The 13,743-nt window shown below is 41.7% G+C and overlaps 1 protein-coding gene across 2 annotated transcripts in view; it reads right to left on the bottom strand.

The window, feature by feature from the left end:
* The window catches only part of abhd6a (abhydrolase domain containing 6, acylglycerol lipase a), a 120,997-nt gene that overhangs the window by 80,663 nt on the left and 26,591 nt on the right, over positions 1 to 13,743 (bottom strand). Inside the window, exon 1 of one of the 2 annotated variants that reach the window (XM_060835174.1) lies at positions 7,051 to 7,255. The exons of the other annotated variant lie outside the window; for it this stretch is intronic. The gene's annotated coding sequence lies outside the window, so the exon portion shown is untranslated. Of the gene's footprint in view, positions 1 to 7,050; positions 7,256 to 13,743 lie in introns of those variants that run through there. 2 annotated transcript variants of the gene reach the window in all.

The raw sequence follows: 13,743 nt of genomic DNA, 5'->3' as shown, positions 1-13,743 counted from the left end.
TGGGAACCAATGTAGGTCAGCAGGCATGAGTGAGGAATGAAACATTCATATTGAGTGTTCAGATGGTAAAATGCAGGACACCTGCTAGTAATGTGTTTTAGTAGTTAATACTAGAGGTAACAAACACGTGGATGAGATTTTCAGCAACAGTGAGCTGAGACAAGGGCAGACTAAGGGGTTGTTACAGGTGGAAATACTTTTTTAGTGTTGAGCCAAATATGTTGAGAAATTCAACTCAGGTCAAATATGACACCAAGTTTATAAACTGAGATTAGCCTCAGACAACTGCCAGAGTGAAGGATGCAATTGGTAGTTAGAGGATGGTTTAAAGCAGGGACTGAAAGCAATTACTTTAGTCTCCTCAGTATTTAAATGGAGGTAATTTCTGCACATCCAGTACTGAACATCTGGTCAGCTGTTTAATAATTCAACAGTCATGAAAGAGTCAAGAGGAATAGTGGTGCTGGGTACTGTCAGTCTACTTGTACAAATTAATACTATATCTTTAGATGATGTTACCAAAGCTGTATGGTAATAAGGTATAGGAGCAGCAGAAGTCATTGCAAAAAATACTCTAGCTATGTGTAAACGCAAGTGCAAGACAAACAATGATTAACAAACTCTCACTCACAAATTGATTACAACTTTAATGAATATTTTTGATATATTTAGTGACTTGTTTTAAACTCACATGGAACAATCCAACAAAGATGGCTACTAGAATCATGTGACCGGACTTAGTAGTAATCTTCTAAAAACTTCCCAGAAGTCAAAATCAGCCAATCAACATCTCAGATACCTAGTGATGGAGTCAAAATGCTAACTATTGTGTTATAAATTGCTACAGAAAGGAGCATCTGTAAAAGAATTATAGGTTATCCCCATTCTGTAAGATGATGTTAATAGCTCCACTCAATTTAAGGTGCACTGTAGATAGGTGATTACTTGCAATGCAAGCTTTTGTCTTGATGCTAACTGTTTCCTCACTTCACTGAACATTCACCACCTAAAAAGGTTTGATCACATGACTGGCACTGTACTCAATCCAACTGCCTCATAATTACACAATTTTGAAATTGCTATCCATTAGCTCTTTCATAAAATATCCACTGATGATATCAAAACCCCTAACTCCAAACTATAAAGGAAAAGCCTCTAGCCTCTGAAGTCCAGTGAGAAAAAATTCAAATTTTGCTTTCTATGATCAACTTTCTTTTGTAAAATCAGCAAATCAGTAATTACATTTTAGGAATATTCTTCAGAAGTCCTTCAAAGAAATTTGAAAGAGAAAAAACTGCCCACAATTCTTGAACAGCCAACTATCCTTAAAGGGACGCAGACTGCTGACTCCAATTTGGACTTTCGGAATTCATCTTAAAAGGAAAGACACCGATAAACAGGTGTTCCTCAGTTGTTACTAACTGAATTATCTATTAATCTATTTTGATTGGCTATGTTCCTGCATGTTTGTGTGTCTGTGTTGCAAAATATTCATCACTGGCACCCCCAATATGTGAAACAGAAACTCCTATTTCTTGTATAGCTTTACAACAGTGTAGTGAAGTTTTTACAAAGTCAGAGTTCAGAGGGGCATTGGGCAAATGTGCCACTACTGTTTAAAAAATGGAAGAAAATTAAATTGGAACCTTGTTATGGACAGGTGATGAGAAAAGGGAGAGAAAAACTGTCCACAACAGAATTCAAAAGCTTCCAAACATATACATTATATATAAAATTCCAAGATTTAATTGTGGTGTTTTTGGTTGTGTTGAGGGAGGCGAGTGGTCACAGAACAGGGAGAGCTCTTGTTCTTCTTCAAATGCAGCAAGAAGGATATGGACATGGAACTGACTGACCCTCAGGTTATTATCCAAAATTACCTCTAATATTCCAACAATGAGCCTGATTCTAAAACTCTCCAATTCACTGATACTTCCAATCTGAGGATACACTTTACTTGCATATTGGAAGTGTTTAAAATGTATTCTGATACAAAATCCCATATTGAACCAAAATAAACAGATTAAAACAAAGAACATTGCCACAGTTTTCAAATGAAATGAAGTACCAATCAAGCAGACCATTTATTCTAACTCCGGCCATTTCTATAATTGCTTCATCTTGATCAGTGTTCACTGATGACAGCAAAATGCTGAGCTCCAGTTCCAACCTCCACCACTAATACCTTGGGGGTTGCCATTGACCTGAAACTCAGCTAGACTAGTCACAACAGAGCTGCGTGTATTACAGTAGGTCAGAGGCTAGGTATTCCCATGTTGCATGGCTCATCTTCTGACTTCTCCATCACCGACTAATAACAGCAGAAATATGATGGAATAAACTTCATTCGACTGGAAGGGTTCAGCTGCAACAGCACTCAAGCTCAATACCATGAGACATAACAGTCTGTTTGATTGTCAGCTTACTTACTTGTTTAATATCCACCCACTCTATGCTCCATTATAGACATAAATTACTCAGCAGGCCAGGTATATTTCAAATTCAATTAAACATTTCAAAATGTTAACTGTGTTTCACTCTACACTGATGCTTCCTGTCAAGAGTGTGGTACTGAAAAAGCACAGCAGGTCAGGCAGCATCCGAGGAGCAGAAAAATTGATGTTTTGGGCATAAACCCCTCATCAGGAACGCTTCCTGGTCCACTGAGCATTTCTTTTATTTTCCTTCTATTTTTCATATTTTTAATCTCCACACTATTTTGCTTTTGTACAGTGGCTGCATTGTGAACTACTTACAAGGTAATTACAGCAACTCACTCAGCACCTGCCAAATCTATAACCTCTACTACCTTGAAGATTAAGGGTAACAAATAATTGGAAATAACATCACCTCCAACAAAATAAAATTCCTGACTTGAACATAAACTCTGTTTTTCAATTGAGGCTAGGTGAAAATTCAGGGCTCCCTCTTTAAAAAAAACTGAAACTTTTGCACCAGACATACCAAGATGAACCTCCATTACCTTCTCACATTGCACATGGATGCACAATAAATATCAGCTTTGCCCTTTATATATGATATGCACAGAAGGTTACTTTTTCCATAAATACAGAATAATGTACTAATCAATGTGGAGCTGGGAATGGATAAAGAAAGACTATTGTAATTTGCAAGGTGAAAAAGGTGAAAACAGGTGTCAGCTTGAAGGGAAGATGGAGGAGTGCCAACATGAAGCAAGCAACATGGGAATGCAGGGAAAGAGCAGCCATATTGACTTGTCACAAGGTGAAGTATGACAGGGGATAGCAGATGAGTTCCTGCATGAACCTGGTCAAGCGTGTTGAGAAGTACTTCTATATGCTGGAAGACGTGAGTAAAGTTCCATCATGTTATGACACAACTTAACAATCTAGAGAACGAGAGAGAAACAACAAGGGCTTTTGCCCAAAACATCGATTTCGCTGCACTTTGGATGCTGCCTGAACTGCTGTGTTCTTCCAGCACCACCAATTCAGAATCTGGTTTCCAGCATCTGCAGTCATTGTTTTTACCACATATATACAACAGTCCATTCATCTTCCTCCACTGGTGCTTTTCTCTAACTTCTCACAGTTACACTCTGATCGATTATTATGTTTTTATGAAGCTAGTATTTATAGGCCATATTTTTTCTGCAACAAATAGGTTTAGGTTTTCACAAATTTTAGTCTAATCATCTCTGAAGCAATGTTGAGTCCACCCGGAGCTGTGGTCATGACAAAACTACACCAAAACAAACTTTCACAGAATAATACTAAGCACTACTTTTAATGTGTGATGTGTTTTGAAGTTCTGACAACATTCTTTGAAGTTGAACATCCCCTTTATTAATTTTCAGGTTGCAATTTACATAAGTTACTGCCCTAGCCAAAGTGATAAAAATAAACTGCACCTAAAACACAAACAAAGGAATTAGAAAGTAGTTGATCCTTCAGTAGGCCTAATTTAGAAACTGGAGATAGAATGCAGACAACAAAAAGCCAAGTACTTACCAGCTTTAATGTGTACCAGAAACACTGTCATTTGACTTACTCAAAGGACTAGTGAACAGCTCAGTCAACAAACAGTTTCAGCAACCTAATCATTAAAGAAAGTCATTTCTTGAGCATTCATGAGAGAAACTAATAGCCCAAGATAGGCCAGGGATTCCAACCAATTTAACCATTAACATTTTACAATTCTTTATTTTTATTTTTGAATACTGCATTAACCTAGCTTTAGAATAACAACTAATATGTTCGATAAGCTATACATAATGCTGTGATAACAAAAATAGCAGTTGTTTTGCCATTTTGGAAAGTCATCAATCGTATAGATTTACTGTATTCATAATCTGCTTCTTTACAGCCAGAAATATTATTTTAAAGAAATTTAAGAGGTAGAAAAATGTCAAGAACCAAGAAAGATGTTTTTGGGTGCAGTTATAGTGTCATGTCTGGCAACAGGCAACTAATTCTAAGTGTACATCAAGTAAATGAGTGGCAGCATAATCACAATTTGAACCCCTAGCCCAATCAAGCAAGGCAAGAAATCCCCTCAAAGACAGTTTCTTGTAACTCCAATGACAGAACAGCTTTGAACTTGCAAATGTAACACCAAACCTGGAGGATCTGGTGGGAACTTCTAAAACTTTGAGTTATTTTAATTGTAGAGTACATTGTATTATCACCCAATGGTAAAAGTTGAAGATTGAAAAAGCACAGCATCTATGCCCATTAATTCTTATTGTTACACCTCAGTGCAGTCAAACTGAGCTCAGCTGCAACAGAACAAAGGATTGCTCATCTTGATTAAAAATAGAAGAATGACAATTTTACATTCATATTGCTCTTCTAACATTGTGAAAACATCCAAGTGCCTTGTATAGAAGTATTTTCAAATTAAATCTGACATAAAACCATAAAATGAAGAATTTCGACCGAACTGATCAGAGTTAACATTTAAGGAGCTTCTTAAGGGAGGAAAGAAAAGTAAATAGGTGAAGACAATTAGGGAGGAAATTCCAGGAAGGGCTTCAGCACTTTATGGCATGACTGCCAATAGTGGAGTGATTAAAATTATAAATATGTCAGAGGAAACAATTGGAAGAGTGCAGATATTTTGAAGTGTTGTTGGGCCAGAGGAATTGACAGAGATGGACAAGGCTTGGTTGTGAAGGGATCTATCAAAAGATGAAATCCAGGTCAACCATGACATCAAGGGGGGGTTGTTCACAATCTGATTCGACTTCAGACAGTTCCCATGAAGAAGAATGGAGTCAATAGTTAGGAAAGGAGTTTATGAGGGGAAGCGAAGACAATGGCTTTGATCTTATCAATCGTTCATTGGAATAATGTTACTAATCACAAACTAGATGGTGGGTAAGCATCTGACAATCATGATACAGTGGTGGAATTGAGAAAGGCAGCAATGGGATTTGGCTGGGTATCATCTGAGTCCAAGTGAAATCAGAGGTGTTTTGGCTTGATATTTAAGGGGGTCAACATATAGATACAGTAGGGGCTAAGGCAAGATTTGCATGTAACACTAGAGATAATCGAATGGATTTGGGAATCCCATTGCAAGTGATTCTCAGCTTCAACTAGACCAAGCAAACTCATAATAGAGAGATTACATAAGAGGAGGATTGCACAATTAACAATGTCAAGATAGTATACAGATTAAGAAGAGTGATGGGGACTAGAAAGCTGTTGTTTTCCTATTCTACTTTCCCCACTGTTATGGACCAGATCATACCCCTTTCAAATATATCAAGGAGATAGACTAGACCTAACATACCTCATTTAAAGTTTAGATCAGAGTGGTGCTGGAAAAGCACAGCAGGTCAGGCAGCATCCGAGGATCAGGAAAATCGACGTTTTGGGCAAAAGCCCTTCCTCAAGAAGTTTTCCTGCTGCTCGGATGCTGCCAGACCTGCTGTGCTTTTCCAGCACCACTCTGATCTAAACTCTGGTTTCCAGCATCTGCAGTCCTCACTTTTGCCCTTATATCTCATTTAAAGGCAAATGTGAGGTGCTGTGCTCCAGATGTAGTTCAACTGGTGACACTATTCAGCTTTAATCAAAACAACACTGTACTTTAACTGTATAGGGTAAGAATAAAAAGAAAAGAAAGAATTGGTATAACTCTATTGGAAAACTTAGCAAATAGTAAATTTAATTACTAACAGCAACTTAAAATAAGATCCTTTGAACACACCTTTAGCAAAGGCATAATCAGTAAAATAGATCGTCTCACATGCCATGTTTCTCAAGTCCAAGAGGAAAAACCACAGAGAGAAAACCCTGGTAGAGGGAGAGATATATGGCAGCTTTGACAGCTAACTTCAACACTCCAGTAATTACTATAAGCTAAACAAAAACTTAGCTCGGTATCATCAACTGGATTAGTGAAAATAAGAGAAGAGTAGGCCATTCAGCCCTCTGAACCTCTTCTGTCATTAAATATCATCATGCCTGACCATGCAACGCTTTGATCCCTTCAGCCCGTCTAATAGGAATAACTGCAAATATCGCCGGGTGCAAGTTTAATGCACAGAAATGGGATTGGCCCGCAATTTGAACAAGATACAAACTGAATTTTTAAAAATCAGAAGCACACGTGGATGTGAGCAAAGCTCCTTTAGTGATCTGCTATTTGACAACATTGCGTTGACAAAGGCATCCGTTTGAAGTAACTTGACATAATCCTGTCCAAACGATAAACGCCATGCACCAAGAGCAGGTGCCGGTCCCTGAGACATTAAACAGCAGTCAATACCTGACACCCTCAGCAAGGAGCAGCGCTCAGGGAAACTGGCACAAAACTGTCAGCTCACAGAAATAACCCCCTCCCCGGCCCGCATGGTTTACACAACACCCTGTCCTTACAAATCCCGTTATGCTTGTCCGTGAGGGGATTTCACCCTGTGTCAATATTGTGTGCTGGAACCAAAACATGCGAAGTCACTCATCATTGTGCTGTGTAAGTCAGTGATGCAAAGGCACCGATGATTGTGCTTTCTAATCGGTGTGACCTGTAAATATTGTCAGTAATGTAAAAGGCACTAACCGCTCTCTGTCAGATCACTGCAGCGAAACCAGCTCCAGAATCCGAATCTAGGTTAAAATGCTTCTGATGATAATGTCTTGCAATCATTTCAAAACACTTCCGGGGCAGAACTAATGTAGTCTGTGGATTGAACGCTGCAGCACGGCCAGTGTTTCCATTTCACTGCGTTGGGAGCTTACACCGTGCTCCATCACCGCGCACACAAATGCGGCGCCAGTACTTGGCCACACAGCTCTGCCTGGCTTCTTATTTAATCTTTCTTCGAGTTCCCATTCACTCGTCAGGGTCGTCAGTCCATCTGACTTTGGAGGTCACATTATCATCGCTTGGAGTTACAAACATTGCAAACTCGTTTAAACTACGTTTAGTTGAAGATTGACACTGCACCCAGATAGTCCTTCAACTCAACAGAGTGGATAAGACACACAAACAAAAACAGAAATTGCTGGAAAAGCTCAGCAGGTCTGATGGCATCTGTGGACAGAAATCATAGTTAGTGTTCCCAGTCGAGTGACCCTTCATCAGAACTCATTCTTAACGCGTTTTTAGTTTGAAATTTTGAAATAAAGCTATCACTAATGCACCCAGGATCTCTCCAATTTTCATTACAGCATCCGCGCCCTCCCCCACCATCGCCACCTTTTAATGCCTGGTTGCTTTTAGAGGTGGTGGGAGGAAGGCTGTAATAAACCAGAACCTTCGTGAAGTGCCCCCTGCTTCTGGAAGATTACAGGATTGACACTGACCTGAACTCTGTGGCCAAGGGGTAAAGGTCATCACTGACTCCAATGAAAGCTGCACACTTAGAATTATTCAATAATCAAAAATTTTTACCATCCAGCAACAGTGATCAAAAAAAAGCAAAGAACAAAGAAAGTTATAGTACAGGAACAGGCCCTTTGGCCTTCCAAGCCTGCACTGACCCAGATCCTCTACCTAAACCTGTCACCTATTTTCCAAGGATCTGTATTCCTCAGCTCCCTGCCTATTCATGTATCTGTCTGGATACATTTTAAATGACACTGTCATGCCTGCCTTTACCACCTCTACTGACAATGTGTTCCAGGCACTCATCATCCTCTGCATAAAGACATTTCCATGCACATCTCCCTTAAATTTTTCCCTTCTTACCTAGAACTCGTGACACCTAGTAATTGAGTCCCCCACTCTGTAAAAAGGCTTCTTGCTATCCATCCTGTCTATCCCTCTCAAGATTTTATAGAAATCAATCAGGTCCCCTCTCAACCTCTGTCTTTCTAATGAAAATAATCCTCATCTTCTCAACCTCCCTTCATAGCTATTGCACTCCATGCCAGGCAACCTCCTGGTGAACCTCCCTGCATCCTCTTCAAAGCGTCCACACTCTTTTGGTAATCTGGTGACCAGAACTGCATGCAGTATTCTAAATGTGGCCAAACCAAAGTCCTACACAACTGTAACATGACCTGCGAACTCAATACCCCGTCCAATGAAAAAAGCATGCCATATGCCTCTTGACCATTTTGTCAACCTGCGTTGCTACCTTCAAGGTACAATGGACCTGAACACCCAGATCTCTCTGTACATCAAATTTCCCCAGGGCTTTTCCACTTACCATATTGTTTACTCTTGAACAGGCTTTTCCAAAATGCATCACCTCACATTTGCCCAGATTGAACTCCACCTGCCATTTCTCCACCCAACTTTCCAATCTATCTATATTTTACTGCATTCTCTGATAGTTCCCTTCACTATCTGCTACTCCACCAATTTTAGTGTCATTTACAAACTTGCTAATCAGACCACCCATAACTTCCTCAAAATCATTTATATGTATCACAAACAACAGTGGTCCCAATATGGATCCCTGTGGAACACCATTGGTCACAGTTCTCCATTTTGAGAAACTCCCTTCCACTACTACTCTTTATTGCCCAGCCAGTTCTCTATCCATCTAGCTAATACACGTGGTTCCCATGTGACTTCGCTTTCTCCATCAACCTATCATGGGAACCTTATCAAATACCATACTGAAGTCTACATTTTACAAAATTACAAAATCACTACAAAATAGTGTGACGACTTTATAATATAATGACAATAACAGAAAACAAACTACTACTCTACTCCACAAACCACTGAGGAGAGAGCTTTTAAAAACCTACAAAAACTACAATTCAATAAATAACTAAGAAAAAAAAATTAAACCAAGTTTTACCAAGGTAACTTAAGTTATATTCAGTTAAATTACTATACTCATCACAATCCCAACAAAGCTCCCACCAACGGGAGCATTAGTAAGCAAACCCGTACTTGTTCAGGAATTTTCAACCCAGGGGTCCCGGACCACCAAACATAGCTCTCATGACTACACTAAGGCCCTGATCAATGTAGCCAACAAGTCTGCATCTATATAATTCAGAAAGGGCTGCCATGTTCTAAAAAACAGCTCTGTTTTCTGGTGCCCCATTCTCGTAAGGAAATCCATAACTAATCCACATCAGCCCGAAGGTCCCGGGGATTCTCCGACACCCAGCTCATTAGAATGTTCTTCCTCACACAGAATGAAAGAATATTAAACAATTTCTTCCCATACCATCCAAAGAGGGGAGAATTGGAAGACCAAAGAATCATAGGGTCATAGAGATGTACTCATCCATGCTGACCAGATATCCCAACCAAATTTAGTCCCACCTGCCAGCACCCGGCCCATATTCCTCCAAACCCTTCTGATTCATATACCCATCCAGATGCCTTTTAAATGTTGCAATTGTACCAGCCTCCACCACTTCCTCTGGCAGCTCATTCCATATACGTGCCACCCCCGAGTGAAAAAGTTGCCCTTTAGGTCTCTTTTATATTTTCCCCCTCTCACCCTAAACCTATGCCATCTAGTTCTGGACTCCCCCGCCCCAGGGAAAAGGCTTTGCCTATTTATCCTATAGAGGAGGGACACCAGATCCAACTTAACCTCAGTTCCCAAAACCTCTTCCAAAACACTCGCTCTGGCATCCCATTACCTACGAAGCTTGTGGCATGACCACAAGCAATGAGTAAGAGTGCCAACATCTGTTTTACATTTGGGGCACACTGGGGACACTCCTGTCTTAAATTCCGCAAGCCGCTCTGGCGCCAAATGAGCCCTGTGGACTGCCATCAGTTGCATAGCCTGCATCCTATTGCAAATCAAAATCTTCTTTACCTTCACCCAAATATCCTCCCATGCCTCTGACAAGATTTCCACTCCCAGTTCCTGAGTCCACATTCTGCATAACTGCTCAATGTCCTTCGGAACATTACTTCCTAATAAGTGATAGAGGGTGCTGACCGAGAGAGTGCCCGTAGACCAGAGCACTCTCCTCTCCATATCCGACTTATAGGGACTAACCACCAATGTAGTCTTTTTCTGTGTAAAGTCCCTAATCTAAAAGTAATGAAAGAGGTTCCCTCCTAGATAGCTCATATTTCTGACTCAGCTGCTCGAAAGACATCATAACCTTTCCGTCAAATAAATCTCCCAAACAGGAGACTCCTCTAAGCTCCCAGAACTTGAAGCCAGAGTCCATGGACTCTGGCCAAAATCCTAACATTCCCACTATGGGAGTGAAAAGGAAAGTTTTTGTAAGTTGCCCTTGCCTTGCCATATCATTCTCCATGCTTTAACTGTGTTAAGGACAAGTGGGTTTCTGCAATGGTCCATAACAGTCCTCATCTTGTCAATTAACAACAAATTGATGAGGGGGCATTTTGTCCTGATGTCCATCCAAATTGACCACAGGGCCTGGCAGGCCCAGTCAGCCACATAGGAACTCCACTGATATTTCTTAAAGTCCAGAAAATCCAAACCTCCCATCCCCTGCGGAAGCTGCAATTTATCCAGCTTAATAAGAGGCCACCTACAATGCCAGATAAAAGATCCGAGCCAACTGTAAAGGCTCATTAGTTCTTGCCTAGGCAGCATTAAAGCTGAAAATGTGTTGCTGGTTAAAGCACAGCAGGTTAGGCAGCATCCAAGGAACAGGAAATTCGACGTTTCGGGCCAGAGCCCTTCATCAGGAATGAGGAGAGTGTGCCAGGCAGGCTAAGATAAAAGGTAGGGAGGAGGGACTTGGGGGAGGGGCGATGGAGATGTGATAGGTGGAAGGAGGTCAAGGTGAGGGTGATAGGCCGGAGTGGGGTGGGGGCGGAGAGGTCAGGAAGAAGATTGCAGGTTAGGAGGGCGGTGCTGAGTTGAGGGAACTGACTGAGACAAGTGGGGGGAGGGGAAATGAGGAAACTGGAGAAATCTGAGTTCATTCCTTGTGGTTGGAGCGTTCCCAGGCGGAAGATGAGGCGCTCCTCCTCCAGCCGTCGTGTTGTTATGTTCTTGGACTCCTCCATCCACCTTCCTAAATGCTGCATTAATCTTTTTTGGCAAGTAAAAGAAGCAGCACTCTCTCTGATGGATATGATAGATTGGGGGGCATTATTCTTTCTGGCCAGGTATGCTGGATATCTACATGGTTTATCACAAGACTCAAGTAACCTCTGTTTCGCAAAAGAGATTTCCCTTTTAGCTGCCTGGATGAGAGCAGTATTCAAAGTAGCCCTAAGGGCTGTAATCTGCTGCAATTTGGTTACAGACGGTCTGTCAAAGTATGCTGTCTCAGCTGCCTTCAGGCAAGCCTTGAGCATATGCTGCTGTACTCCCCTCTGCCGCTTCCAGGTCGCTGAGTAAGAAATAATCAAACCCCGTGCATAGCCCTTGGCAGTCTCCCAGAGCACTGATGGATTGGTGGCTGTACCCAAATTAATGTCCCAAAAGGTTTTAAATTCCCACGAAAAATACTCTATAAATGTGCTATCTTTCAAGAGGAAAGGGTCCATGCCATAGTGTGCCGAATACAGTAAACAGTTCGTAGAAATCTAAAAATACAACTTCCAAAACTACCAAATCAAAACTTCTAACAGCTACCTCTACAACATATCAACATATAACACAGATGAAAGGAGACTTTACCCCTTGCCCACAGGGGGGCGCTCATACTACCCAATAACTCCTCCATGACTCTTTCTAGTTGAAAGCATGCCCCCACCCCAGCCAACACAAAGTAAGAAAAAATACACACATCTTATGACAAGAAAGTTAAAAGTGGGAACTCAATCCGTCTCCTCCATACCATAACCCTAAACACTCCTGGTAGTACAGAAATATATAACCTCTCCTCGTTTCTCCCAACCGCCCACCACCCCAATCCCATACCAGAAATAAAGAACAAAAGGAAATGATATGAAAAAAAAGGGGAACAAAGGATGAAGGGATGGGAGAGAGAAGAAGAGAGAGAAAAAGGAAAAAAGAAACAACTATGACCCTGACAAATGTTTAAAAAAAACAAAACTGTCCCCCGACAATCAGGTAAACAAGGGAAATTACAGAGAAAAAAAAACAATGTTGTCCATATCATCCAAACCAGTCAGTGTATTTTAAAGCATTCAGGAAGTTCTTTGCATTTTCTGGTGAGTCAAAATTGAGCACGGACCCTCCATGGCTGAAATGCTATATTGCCAGATACCTTACAGAATACTGGATATTCAAGTCCCTCAGCCACCTTTTTACCTCATCAAAGGCCTTCCTCTTATGAATCATGACTGAAGAAAAGTCCTGGAAAAGCATGATTCATGTTCTTTGGTATATCAGAGCCTGTGGATCCTTTCCCAGTGCTCTAGAGACTTCCAGCATCATTTGTTTATCTCTATAATGCTGGAGTCACACTAAGACTGGGCGGGGGCGCTGGTTCAATCCAAGCCTGCACATTGTGATACAGTGGGCCCTGCTAGACCCACACCCAGCCTGCCTTGACTTCCAGCTTCAAAAACTGCAGGAGCCATTGTTCCAAGAAGCTGACCTGCTGTCTTTCCTCCTCCTGTTCAGGAAGCCTGTGTTCTTCCGGTGACCTCGATTTTAGAGGTCGTCGACCTGCTCCAACAAGGCCCGTACCTGCCATTCCAACGCCTGGGCCAGACCTGCTGAGGATTCTGTCCTGGTTTCGAATGCCGCTGCCCGTTGCTCCACCTCCCCGACATGCTGCTCAAGGCGCTGGATACCCTGGTCATGCTTCTGCACCATGGCCGAGATCGGTTCAAACCTGGCCTGGGTCTCCTCTATCGACGAATCCATCTTCACTCGGAGTTTCACAGACTCCGAGATCAGGCTCTGCTCCATAGGTAAGTCCCCTGGGGTGATCGTGGAGGCCACCGCTGCAGCCATGGAAGTCCATTGTTGGGGGGGGGGGGGGGAGTTCCCTGCTTGTTGCGATCCTTATGGTTTCTTCCCTTTGGTCATTTTCCTAATGATTTGAAACTGACACTGAACAATTCTAGGGGTCAAAAAATAATTATTTCAACCACATTGAGTGCATCAATTTGGCTGGGTTCTGATGCAGAGCTCAGCAGGGCAGACCTACTGGGTTGCTGCCCTCTTGAATCCTCCCCACTACACTTCTTAAACAAGTGGATAACTTTAGCAATTTTCCAGTCCTATGGGACCTCACCTGTTTTCAGGGATGCTGCAAAGATATCTGTTAAGTCCCCAGCTACTTCCTCTCTTGCTTTCCCCAGTAACCTGGGATAGATCCCATCTAGACGAGGGGACTTGTCCATCTTAAGGCCTTTTAGACTGCCCAACACTTTCTGCCTCCTTATGCTGACTTGACCTAGAGTAATCAAACATCTATC

Source organism: Hemiscyllium ocellatum, chromosome 14 (assembly GCF_020745735.1).
Source record: "Hemiscyllium ocellatum isolate sHemOce1 chromosome 14, sHemOce1.pat.X.cur, whole genome shotgun sequence".
Lineage (NCBI taxonomy): Eukaryota > Metazoa > Chordata > Chondrichthyes > Orectolobiformes > Hemiscylliidae > Hemiscyllium > Hemiscyllium ocellatum.
Note: the sequence above shows the minus strand (reverse complement) of the source record. Positions and strands in the feature narration are given on the sequence as shown.